Raw genomic sequence first — 13,081 nt, forward strand, 5'->3', positions numbered from 1 at the left:
GGTGATCTTCATCAGTTCTATAATTTTGATAAACAATTAAGTATTCGGATGATCATGGAGTCTAAAATTACAAAAAAAAATGTGCACTCTAAAAGGCTTCAAAGAATTAGTCCACTCATACTTCTCACATTCTTTAAAGAGAATGCACTGAAGATTAAGCTTATTACAAGCAGACTAACAAGGACGTTAGATAAATGATAATAATAAAAGGTTGCATTTTCTTAAAAACTTCAAATAAAAGGTTGTTATAGTTAATATAAAAAATATTCCCAGGTATGGGGTACTTAACTTATAATGAAGAGTATATACAAGCATTATTCTATCACAATAGGGGAAGGAAGGGGACTTCGTAAATTTTTTTTTTTTTTTTTTTTTTTTTGTGTGTGTGTTGTTAAATACTCAAAACCATATTCCAGAAACATTAAAAAGAAAAAAAATCACCCGTCACTGTCTAATTTAACTATTCTTGATTTGAGGTGAGGGGAAACAAGTTCACAAAACTTTACAAACTAATTTCAGATCCAAATTATAAAACAATTCTAGTGAAGGTTCATGACAGCGTTCTTTTGTAATGTCAAGTTAGAAAATTGAAGATTATTTAGACATCTAACTATTTCTGCAAGCAAAATACCTTTTCCCAAAAAAAAAAAAAAAAGGAAATGGTTTTGAGAAGTAGATAATATACCAATTTTGCTCCGGCAGTTGCAGAGCCTTTCCCATCAACTTTTGAGGTCTTGTCCTTACTGTCCGGTTGGTTTTTCTGAAGCCAAATGGTGATCTTCATCAGTTCTATAATTTTGATAAACAATTAAGTATTCGGATGATCATGGAATCTAAAATTACAAAAAAAAAAATGTGCACTCTAAAAGGCTTCAAAGAATTAGTCCACTCATACTTCTCACATTCTTTAAAGAGAATGCACTGAAGGTTAAGCTTATTACAAGCAGACTAACAAGGACGTTAGAGAAATGATAATAATAAAAGGTTGCATTTTATTAAAAACTTCAAATAAAAGGTTGTTATAGTTAATATAAAAAATATTCCCAGGTATGGGGTACTTAACTTATAATGAAGAGTATATACAAGCATTATTCTATCACAATGCGGGGAGGAGGGGGACTTTGTAATTTTTTTTTTTTCTTTTCTTTTTTTTTTTTTTTTTTTTTTTTTTGTGTGTGTGTGTATGTTGTTAAATACTCAAAACCATCTTCCAGAAACATTAAAAAGAAAAAAAAATCACCTGTCACTGTCTAATTTAACTATTCTTGATTTGAGGTGAGGGGAAACAAGTTCACAAAACTTTACAAACTAAATTCAGATCCAAATTATAAAACAATTCTAGTGAAGGTTCATGACAGCGTTCTTTTGTAATGTCAAGTTAGAAAATTGAAGATTATTTAGACATCTAACTATTTCTGCAAGCAAAATACCTTTTCCCAAAAAAAAAAAAAAAAGAAAAAAAAAAAAGAGGAAATGGTTTTGAGAAGTAGATAATATACCAATTTTGCTCCGGCAGTTGCAGAGCCTTTCCCATCAACTTTTGAGGTCTTGTCCTTCCAGTCCGGTTTGTTTTCCTGAAGTCAAATGGTGATCTTCATCAATTCTATAATTTTGATAAACAATTAAGTATTCGGATGATCATGGAATCTAAAATTACAAAAAAAAATGTGCACTCTAAAAGGCTTCAAAGAATTAGTCCACTCATACTTCTCACATTCTTTAAAGAGAATGCACTGAAGGTTAAGCTTATTACAAGCAGACTAACAAGGACGTTAGAGAAATGATAATAATAAAAGGTTGCACTATGAAAAATATAATCAAGGATGTGAAGGAGAAATTTTCAATTGTTAGCACATCATACCAATGTTGTTCTTTTAGATTGTTGTGAGTCCTCTGACTGCTTAATCTCGTCAATGTCAATATATCCTGTACCTCTGTCTGCTTGCTCAGATGCTTGGCTGAAAATATCCATATATATAAATACATATAAAAAAAAACTGTAAAAAAGAAGGAATTACAAAGAAATAAAGCAGTAAATGAACTAATAGATAAATACATAAACATATGCAAATTGAAGGAGATTATTGTGATAGAAATGACAAAATTGAGTTTTTTTTTTTGGTAAGTAGGATGGAGAGCAACAAAAACCTAAAAACTTGTTAAATTTTTTTTGTATAAATATAATATGTCAGAGTAGATTTATACAAAAAAATTTGTACTAACTATTACTAGATTTACACAAAAAAATTTGTACCAACTATTTTTAGTTCCAGCGATTATTTTATATATTTTGTCTAAAAAATTATCCCCAATAATAACCAATCATCTGTCATACTCAAGGACCTACTTTATTCCGTTTACTTTTTGGCGATTAAACCCCATGTCCCAATTCTTCTCAATTATGAAAAAAATAATAATTTCCCCCTATATTTCACTTTCCCGTCAATAACAAACCTTTCAGCCATCGCCACCGGAATTCCCTTAGCTTCTACGTCTTCGTCGCGCAACCAAAAGCAAGATATTAAAATTTTACCAAAAGCTACCATAAACTTTTGATTTGGACCCAACATGACTGCAGCTTGAATATCTTGCAGTGCTTGCTTTGTTTCACGTTGGAAATTATCAAATTCCGCCTTTGAAAGAGCTACTCCATGTCGATCTTCCCCGCCAGTGGGGTTGCCGCCGCCACCACCTTCGTCCACCATCAATTCAACGTGTTGATACAACTGACCAAGCTGAAGCTATGAACGCAACTTTGAATCCGAGAAAATTGAAGCAGAAGCAATTTGATATATAATTGATAATTAAATAAATATATATACTCTAACTTGCCATCCTTGCATATTTGTAATAGAGAAACCTAACATAATAAGGACACTAACAAATAAGGAAACCTAATAACATAAGGAATACTAATAGGCGAGGAAGCGTCAAATCTAGGTTTTAAGAAGTAAAACGAGGAATACTAAAAGCATTTTAATCCATATTGAAAATAATAATAATAATAAATAAGTGAAATATACTTCGGTTCCTTTGTGAACTTCGTGAACCATATTAGCCCAGGTCATGGTTGGGAGGCGTGGACTGATGCAATCCTTGCCAATCCAGTGTATGAGGCAACTTTAACCAAAATGAGCCTCTTGCCTTGCATAAAGTTGTTTTGCCGACTTCATATTCCTCGCGATGTGGCCGGTTTATGGGAATTAACCTCGCGGTGGAGTTCGAGCAGACACACCTTTGTCACCACGTGAGTAGAGTTTACTCCCACTATCGAAGATGTAAGCCAACTTCTGGGGTTACCCTTTCAGGGTGTGGAGAATCCTGGCTTTTGGGAATTCTCGCAAGAAGAGGAGATTTTAGCCCAAGATCTCGAAATAGCTTTGGATAAGACCAATTCTTTATGGGGCAAACAAGGGATTCATTGTACCACTCAAGGCAAAGGCACGCGCAAAGCCACTCTTGGTGCCTTGGTGCAATATTACTTCAGAGATATCCCCATGTTGAGAAAAGACCTCTCAGAGGAAGGGATAAAGGGATTCCTGTTCCTTGGATTGACCACCCCTCTGGCCTCGCGACCTACTTGTTGTGCTTGTTCTCGAGGTACATATTAGAGGTTACTCCTAAAGATGCTCTCTTACCCCGCCTCTTAGACCTCGCGGTGAAGTTAGCGAGCGGTGTGAAAGTGACACTCGCGCCTCTATTTTTAGGGACGTTATACCATTGCCTTGATATAGTGGGGGAGGACATGGTGTGTTTTGTTGGTCGTTATGCCCATGGCTCTTATGCATCTACCTTCTTTTTACAGATGTTTCTGTATGAGAGATTTCAGTCCTATGCCCCAACTTCTGCAAACTTGGTTGTTGACAAACAGGTTGTGCGAAGCATGAGGTGGCATGGGCGCTCCCCTCGAGGACGGCTGGGGTATGCTTTGGACCAGAGCTTCCAATTTATCGCTCGCCCTTACGCCGTGGACCTACCTGGGGAATTGACTATACCTATGTACTTTGACCATGATGAGCACATTCCAACAAGGGCGCACTGACTAAATATTAGCGAGGTGCTAGTGTTTTTGCTAGTCACCACCCCTGGTTATTTGCCAACCCTATAGGAGGGGGGCCAAATATTGAAAACTTATAACCCTCGTCGAGTGCCTCTACAATTTGGTTATGACAAAGGGGTGCCCTCACAATTCATCTTTGCTGGGGGGTAGGACTCTTATGACGGGAGTTTCATGAGGTTTGTAGTAGATCACATAGGACTGCTACGAGAAGGAGTTGGCGCTCTATTCTTGCTAGGAAGGGATAGAGTGCCTATGTGCACGGAAACAGCTCGCTCGCTTTGGGCCATAGAGTTAGCGAGCTGGAAAGATTTTTGTTCTAGCCCTGCCCAGCGGGCGAAGGCACTGGTGGTATATACGGGGGACTTCTCATTGAGACCTCATATAGAGTTTGATAGGGGTGCGCGTTGTAGCTTCGAGCCTGATCTCGCACCAGCTGCAATGCAACAAGGGGAGTCTTCGCAACCTGTCACAGCGACCGCTATTCCTAAGGTCGAGGTGTCCCCAGCGCCTGCCCGTAGGCTCAAGACAAGAGCCACCTTGCGTGCAAATGTGGGCCCCCCCGGAAGCGAGTAGCGGTGAGCGCTGCTGAGCCAACAGTTGCTACCGCGCGGAAGGGAAATGCAAGGCCTCCTCCAATGCCCTCGACAAGTAGGATTCCAATTACAGATGAACCTTCAGACAGTGTAGAAGTGGATACTGATTCCTCTTCTGAAGATCTTGAGGAACAACCCCTTTACTGGAGAGCATGGCTCGATGGCTGCTGCCTTTGGGCCAAGTCGAGGTGGAGTGCGGAGGCTCCACCGTGTATGAGATGGTGAGATTGATACCACTATTCACGACATAATCTCTAGCGAGGTATTGGCTTCTGAAAGTAAATTTCCTAACTTACCTACTTTTGACTTTATATAAGCCTTAGGCGACACTGCTCTACATTGTTGTGCTAAGGAGGATACATCCATAAGAACAAGAGAAGAAGAAATGGAAAGGTTGGCGTTGGATGTCTCGCCTCTCGTTACCATGCGAGAGATGCCTATGCGTGCTCACACTGCTGAGGTGGCAGAGATGATGCGAGATTATGATAGTACCTCAGAGCTACCTCGAGACAACGTTGACATTACTGAAGAGGTGGAACAAACAAGAGAGGGGGAGAGCACTACTCGCGATGACATCCCAACAAGGGGCGAGCACCTATCTAAGTCTCCAACTCTTGAGGTGACAATTTCTCGAGATGAGTCTATAATTGAGTCGCCCAGGGGCGAAAACGTGGAGGTGCCTGCTCAAAAAAGTGCAGAGATAGCTTTGAGCTCTCCTATGGAAGTGCGTGAGCCTTCGCAATCTGGCGATGAAAACGTGGTTGAACAGGCCTCTTCCGAGAGGGATGGATCTCCTAATGGCGAGGGTCCGACCTTGCCTTTGGAAACACAAGGGACGGAGCAAACCTCCCTCGCACATGATGAAGCTTCGGCAGAGGGAAGGTCACCATCCTCTCTTTCGATAGGATTGTAAACCTCGAAAGACTCCCTGAGTCAATAACTCAGACCCATATGATGGATGTCATGGGTACCCAAATGGGACAGATCACGCCTCCTAATAATGAGCAAACTGCAACAGGCTTGGGGGGTGAGCAAGTTGCTGATCAAACAGGGCAGGTTTCACGCCGAGTTGGTGAGCCAACTTTGGTGAGTGAGCAAGTTATTGATGCTGGCGCGGAACCGTATGCTACTAGTGTAGAGGTGGAATGGATGGGTAAGCCGCTCCCTCGTGCTTACGTAAATCTTCTCGAGACAGCTCTTGCATACCACCCTGAGGTGTCACAATTTTTGACCTCGTGCCATGCACTTGTACGACAATCCATGTACGTGTGTGTAATACCCCTAATTTTAGAAAGGATAGTCTGGAGTATTTTAAATTAATGATTTTTTTATTTTATTGCATTTTTATTTAATTATGTGACTTATGTGCTTATTTGCGTAATTGTCTAATTGTTTATTTGTTTTAAAGTAATTGTTTAATTTTAATTGTTTATTTGTTTTAAAGTAATTGTTTAATTTTAATTGTTTATTTGTTTTAAATTAATTGTTGAATTGTTATTTAATTATTTGATTAATTGGTGTTTTAATTGACGTGTGTTATCTAAGTGGCTTGTATGACTTAATTGGTATATATTTTATATGGTCGTGTATATAGTATAGGTTTAGGGTTTTCTTTTATGAAGATAAATTAGCCGACTTATAATTTAGTTGGAATTAAAAGTAGGTTAAATAAAGGCCTGTATATAGAATAGTATACATCTGCTAGGGTTGGAAAACCCTAATCACGTAATAGTTCTTGAAAGGAAACATAGAGGCATGTAATGGTTCTTGAGGGGAAAAAACAGAGGGGAGCTTGTGAGGAAACTGTGAGAACCACCGGTTAGGATTTCAGCCATGGACTGAAGGTCGTACCAAGGAGGAAGGAATGGATGGTTTGTAGGATTGAAACCAAGCAGTAGGAGGTTTACCGGTAGTCGGCAATCGTCGGAGAATTTAGAGACGACGTTGAAAGGTTTCAAACCGAAACCTAAAGGCAAGTTTCATTCTATCTCCTTCTTGTAAACTTGTGTTCTGTGCATTCTATATAGTCTCCAGGAATCTAATTTAAATTTTAAAATGGATGTTTATGCATGATAGATAGGCTGAAAACTGTTTTACGTCTTGTTAACTGAAATTGCTTTTCTTGCTCAAATGGTTTCGATTAGGATCTAGACTTTTGAAAATCAATTCGTAATGGAATGTGAGGAGTTTCTAGGATTATTTGGATTTAAATTGGACCCTATGAAGTTTAAAAACAACTGGGACAGAGACTGGGAACTTCGCCGGTAGCGAAAAAGACAAACGGACGAAGCAGAGGGAGCCGGCTCCCATGATGAAAGAGCCAGCTCTCCATCAGGGAGAGCCGGCTCTGATGATGTGAGAGCCAGCTCCCGTGATGAGGGAGTCGGCTCCCTTGTTGGAACACCCCTACGAGGTGTTTTCTGATATTTTTGTGATTCCAAGGGCTGAAGGGAACTTTTGTAATTAAATTGGGGGGTTTTTAAAGATGTTTTGAACATATTTAAGACCCAGGGATGTTGGTATAGGCTGTGGTAAGAGAATCATGAATTATGAATATTAATATGCATGCTGTCAAGGAAAAAGGAAGATTGAATTGCTAGTTATTTTAACAAATTAAATGGACTGATATGAAAAGTTATTTTAGGATTTTATATCAATGATATATTTAACATATTTAAGTCCCAAGAATGTGGTTATACTGTGGTTATGGACATCATGTAATTTTAACTAGTAAGTTGCATGCTGTTAGGAGTTGTAGAAGTTTTAGTTGCTAGTTTTGTGTTAGCGAACTAAATGGACTATTATGAAAATATTATTGGGAATTCATATAATGTACTCCGTCTAGACTTCTGAGTGTCATTATATCGTGTGCAGGATTTATAAATTGAGGATTAAAGGGACGTCATGGGATTTAAATATTAATATGCATGCCGTCAAGGATTGATGAGAATTTATTACTAGTCTTTGTTTTAGTAATTTAAATAAACTAGTATGAAAGTATGGTTTGGGAATTCTAGTATAATGTGCTCAGTTCATAATTCTGATAATCATTATAATCATACTATGGAGGTCTGAGAGTTCAAATTCTTATAGAAATATGTAAGTATATGAGTATGTTTCTTATCAATAAATTATAAGAAAAAAAATTTAGACATTGGATCAATGCCCGGTCCTCCCTCGTAGAGTGAGAGAATGGGATCTAAATCCTCGTAGAATGTATTATAGAAGATATGGAAAGCGAGAATTACTAAGAAATGAAGTGAGACTTAATGCTTTTAGCTCTTTTTATATTAATTATTTGCTTTCTTCTTTGACTAGTAAGCATCAGTTATGCCTTTTTAAGTCATTGCTAACAACGCCCACTCTTCTCTCTTCTGAGGCTAACAAATGCACCCAACAGTTACACGTCATTTTCCAAGTTGCAGCGTGGTAGGAATAGTGTCATAATAGCTGGAATATTAAATTGATGAAAAAAATTCGAAGCAAATGCTCGGTATTTCCGAGAAGTGGGATTACTGTGAGGTGTCCATTTCTTTTTTTAACTTTTTCATCGTAGGAGCCGTTTTGTTAGATATTTTTATCGTTTTATGTTTTAAATCACTTAATGAATTAAAACAATATTCTAGAGGATGACATTATTTATATTTTTCACAATGTTACAATTGTATTTGACTTTATTGGCTCGGATACTTACTATTCTGTATTGTCATTTAGCATTTGGACCGACTAGTCAAAAGGCCCAAAACTCGTAATTTTCAAGGATTGATTGAGGTGGAGGAGGGGTACCGTCGCCTTCTTTCTTCAACTTCACGTTGAGCGAACAAAACAGTGGACTTGTAGGCAATTAATTTATTATTATTAATTTATAATACAAATTTTTATTTATTTTATTTTATATTTTATTATTATTATTTTTTTCCGTCGCTGTATTGCTTCACCAAGAATCCAAGTCAGAATGGGACAAATGCTTCTTTTTCAGTGAGAGATCATGAAGAGTTTTTCTTTTATCAAAATAAGGTAGGTAATTTAGAAATATAAATGTTATGATGAATTTAAGGGTCTATTAGCTCATTTTTTTAAGATTTGCAATGATATGGCAGCTCTAGTAAGACTCACGATTTTAAAACGAAAAATTAAACCATTTAGTGTTGGAAGTTTGGGGCAATGAGTGAATTTTTTATTTTTATTAAAAAAAGAGAATTATATTTCAATGACATTTCATATTTTATGGACCTAGCAAGAATTCCTTATTATATTAATCTAAATGGAAGGCGGTATTCGCATTTTATTTTTTCACACTTAAACTATATTTTTCTTTTTCTTTCTTTTAAGTAAATGACAAAAAATTCCTAAACTAATTAATGCATGTCAAAAGACCTGAAAATACCACTAAATTTATAAAGTCTTTGATACACTAACTTGGTGACAAAAGAATGAATTGAATTGTTGGAGGAAGCAATTGGTTTTTGAATTCAAACAAATAAATAAATTTGAGAGTTAGCAAGTAGGGGCTGTAGGACGCGAAGATCAATCTACAGTAATTCAAATAACCAATTAAAAGCGATTGGCAAAACAATTCTCAGGTTATACAGTACGTCTATCTTGTACGTTTTTGCTTTTACACGCAGATGGAATTTTTAATCTGGAATTATACTAATGTTTATTTGAACAGGTATTATATTAATGTTTATGTAAAATTACAATTAGCTATCTACAAAAATAAATGGGGTTGTTCTCATAATAAAACTCCCCCAGATAATGAGTTTGTTAAGGGATATAATCATACAAATCAGGTTAACGTATCATTCATTCAAGCCTCCATCTAGTGATTTGGTAAAACTCACTCTAACCTTCTTTTATTGGCCGGATAAATTAAATATGGCATATTTATGCAAGTATGTTATTTAATACAAAAATAAAATATATCATATAATTTTAAAAACACATGCAATACAAATAAAATGAGTGTCTGTCTGATAGTGTATATGAATGTCTAACATAACAACCATGCGAGGTTATTTGCCTATCACAAGATCATGATCAAAAAGTTTTGTGACCACATCAGCCAATAATTTAAAATAAGTTAAAAATTAATATAAAAAAAATAAAAAATAAAAAAAAAACTTGTTCTTCTCAATCTTTCATGTCAGATAAAACCTTTCACACAACTAACATTACGATCAATCAAAAGGATGAAAGAAGTGTTCATTTCAAGGGCTGCAAGCTGTTTTGATTGGAATCATATTTAGTTTATGCCAATCAAAGGATTGGTGCGTAACATAATAACAATAAATTATTTTAAACATTAATTCTTGCAAGTTAGTATTTGTACGCACACTCTTTTTAATAATAATAAGAAAAAATATATATTTTTCATGATTTAAATTTTAAGCTATTGTTATACAAAAAGGAAGATTAAGGGTGTGCTTAGTTCTATTTTTGTATATGGTTTTAAAATTTTGAAAATGAAGATTAATTTTTAAAATATCATGAAAGTCTGTTCTTTAAAATTGGGAATCGCTCAAACTATTTCCTATTTTTCTACTCTTTGAGAAACATATATATATATTCAAAACATAGAAACCAAACAGGGTCTAACAAATCGCTTGATACAATTATCAAAAAATTTTGAAAACATAAACAAAGCTTTTTCAAATTTACATTCATATAATTAATTATTTTCTTAACCCAATTAATAGATTCACTTTTCAAAAACAATTAATTAACATTATAAATTTTGGATTATTTTTTGTTTTTACTGCTATCAAAAAGTTTTGTTTTGTTTTGTTTATTTTTTGTTAGAAAGTTAAAACAAACCCACAATCACTTTTTTTGCTCAACTGCGGGCTCAAATCCCTTCCATCCTGTGTGAGAATTGAGAAATTACACCATTGAGCCAAAAGGATTAGCAAAAAAACTATCCACAATGACAAAATTGTCCCATGTACTCCCTAACTGTTCCTAACCTAAATTACTGGAGAAGTAAAATTAATGAGAGGAGAAGAGTATGAATAAGAATTAGAGTGAGTGAGCAACAGAATTCAATTTGACAACACAGGTTGGCCAATAATGGATTAAGCAAATACATGGTGTGATGTGAACTGTGAACACAACGAACACTGGCTAAATATTTAATTCTGGTGTGCATTATTTAATCAAATGGTAAAAATTGAGGGTGACAATCTTGAGAACAAGACACAATATCTAAGCATAAGTTTCTTCTGGAGGCTTTATGTAAGCCCACTTGAACTTTTCATGGAATCTTGAAAACTTGTGCTCCTAGCTCAAAGGTTTAGCAACTGTCGATTTCAAAGGATAATTTTATTACTATGCATGTTGTTTTTCTAATTTTTTTTTAAAAAAAAGTTTAAAATTTTATTATATAAATAGTAGTTATGATATTATAAATTAAACCATAAGTTGACTAAATCTTGTTTAATCTTGTGTAAATAGGTCTATCTGACAAATTTAAACCATAAATTGACTAAATCATCCTTACTGAACCATTTTATAAAATATATATAAAAATAAATAATTTTATAAAATGACCGAAAATGATACTATTGGAGGACGCCGGCAATGGACAAGTAAAGATAAAAATATAAAATAAAAAAGTAAAGTAGAGATAAAAACAGAAAATAAAAACAAAAATAAAGTACAAACTAAAGAAAATATTTATCAAACTCTAAAAACCAGTGCACACTAATATTGGGAATTTTTTGTTTTTTGTTTAACAGAGTTGGTACGAAAAAAAAAAGAAAAAAAAAAACAAACTAGAATCTAAAAAAATTCAAATTCTTGTTCTACAAATTCTCAAATTAAGTTTTTTTTTTAAAAAAATGTTTAGAGATATATATAAAGAGAAAAAATTTCAAAAATATATATATATAAGGTAATGTGCATATAACACCCCTATATTATGAGATTAGTAGCATATAAACCCCCTGGGCATTTTCAGAAGAGTAAAACGGGTAAAACATGTATTACAACACTAATTTATGTCAAATGGTATTTTTGCATAATGTGAAAAGATTAGGATATTTTTTGCACACTTTTTCAAATAAGGAGTAAAAGTGTTACGCGTTTATACTATACTTTAGGTGTATTTTATGCAAATACTTATCCCATATAAAATAATCCAAGACCTCAATTTTCACCATTGTGGGGGCCACATGTTTCGCCACAGCAAATAATATTCAAATGGTGTTAGACCGCTAAAACGAATTGGATTTGGGTCGGGTCAGTCTAATCCAAATTTGATAAGGTTATTGTTGGATTCGATCTGAATTAATTTTTATTAAATGAATATTTGATCGGTAGTCTTTTTCTCTTTTAGGCTCTGTTTGTTTGAGCGTAAAATATTTTCTATGTAACAAATTTTCATGTAAAATATTTTCTTTATTTTTTATTTTTCGGTGTTTGGTAAAGGTTTTGAAAAATATTATTGGTGTCTGACTTCTAAAAATATTTTTAAATTAAAATTTTTATTTGAGTCATTGGTTATTCAATTTTTTTCTTACTATCAATTATTTTTATACCAATACTAATATTTATTTGACAAGAAAAATAAAAAAATAAACAATTAATTTTTTGAAAAATAATAAGGAAACCAAAACAAATTTATTTAATTATCATCAAATGCAACAGGTGAATTTTTTTTCTCCACTTTATGTTTAAATTCAATAAAGTTGAAATAAAAACTCAACTCAAGAATTGTAAATCAGGTGAAAGTAGTTCTCAAAATTTTCATTAACACTTAAAATTAGTTAAAGTTTATAAGATAACAGTACATTTTTCGCATATGAGATTTTATCTCGGAAGGTTAGTTTAATTTTTAACTTTGAATATAAAAATTTTGCTAATATATGGCGATGAATTATGTATGTTTGGGCTTTATACATATTTGGTGGTGTTTTGATGTTGGTAAAATGACATTATTTCTCTTTAAATTATTAATTTCTTTAATTTTACTGTAATAATTAGATAAGTTAACCTACTTTTCTCATTTAGTCTATTACTGTAGTTTTGTCCCACATCAATTATCGACTGAAAGATTGAAAAATTATTGAGTATATATGAACATTGAAGAGGTGGTTGTCACATATCAGTTACTAAACATAGTTTATTATTGTTTTATGCTACAAAATGTCTTATTGGAAAGGTGGCAAAATGTTAGTCGGTTCCAAAACGGAAAATACTCCTACTGGAAAAATGTTAGCCGATGGTGACCTCCCACCATCTTCCATTGGACGTAATTTTAGTCGAAAAGGCAGCGATGAGGTGGTAGTGCGTAAGGCAGCGATGAGGTGGTAGTGGAAAAATGTTAGTCGATGGTCATGAACTCAAATGGTAGAGGGAAAACGTTAAGTCGATGGTGACTCTTGTCTAGACTCTTGCACGTTTAGACGGCATCATGAACTCAAATATA

This window comes from Cornus florida, unplaced genomic scaffold (genome assembly GCF_030987335.1).
Source record: "Cornus florida cultivar Cherokee Brave unplaced genomic scaffold, ASM3098733v1 CherokeeBrave_3.0.0_Hap2_Chr07, whole genome shotgun sequence".
Lineage (NCBI taxonomy): Eukaryota > Viridiplantae > Streptophyta > Magnoliopsida > Cornales > Cornaceae > Cornus > Cornus florida.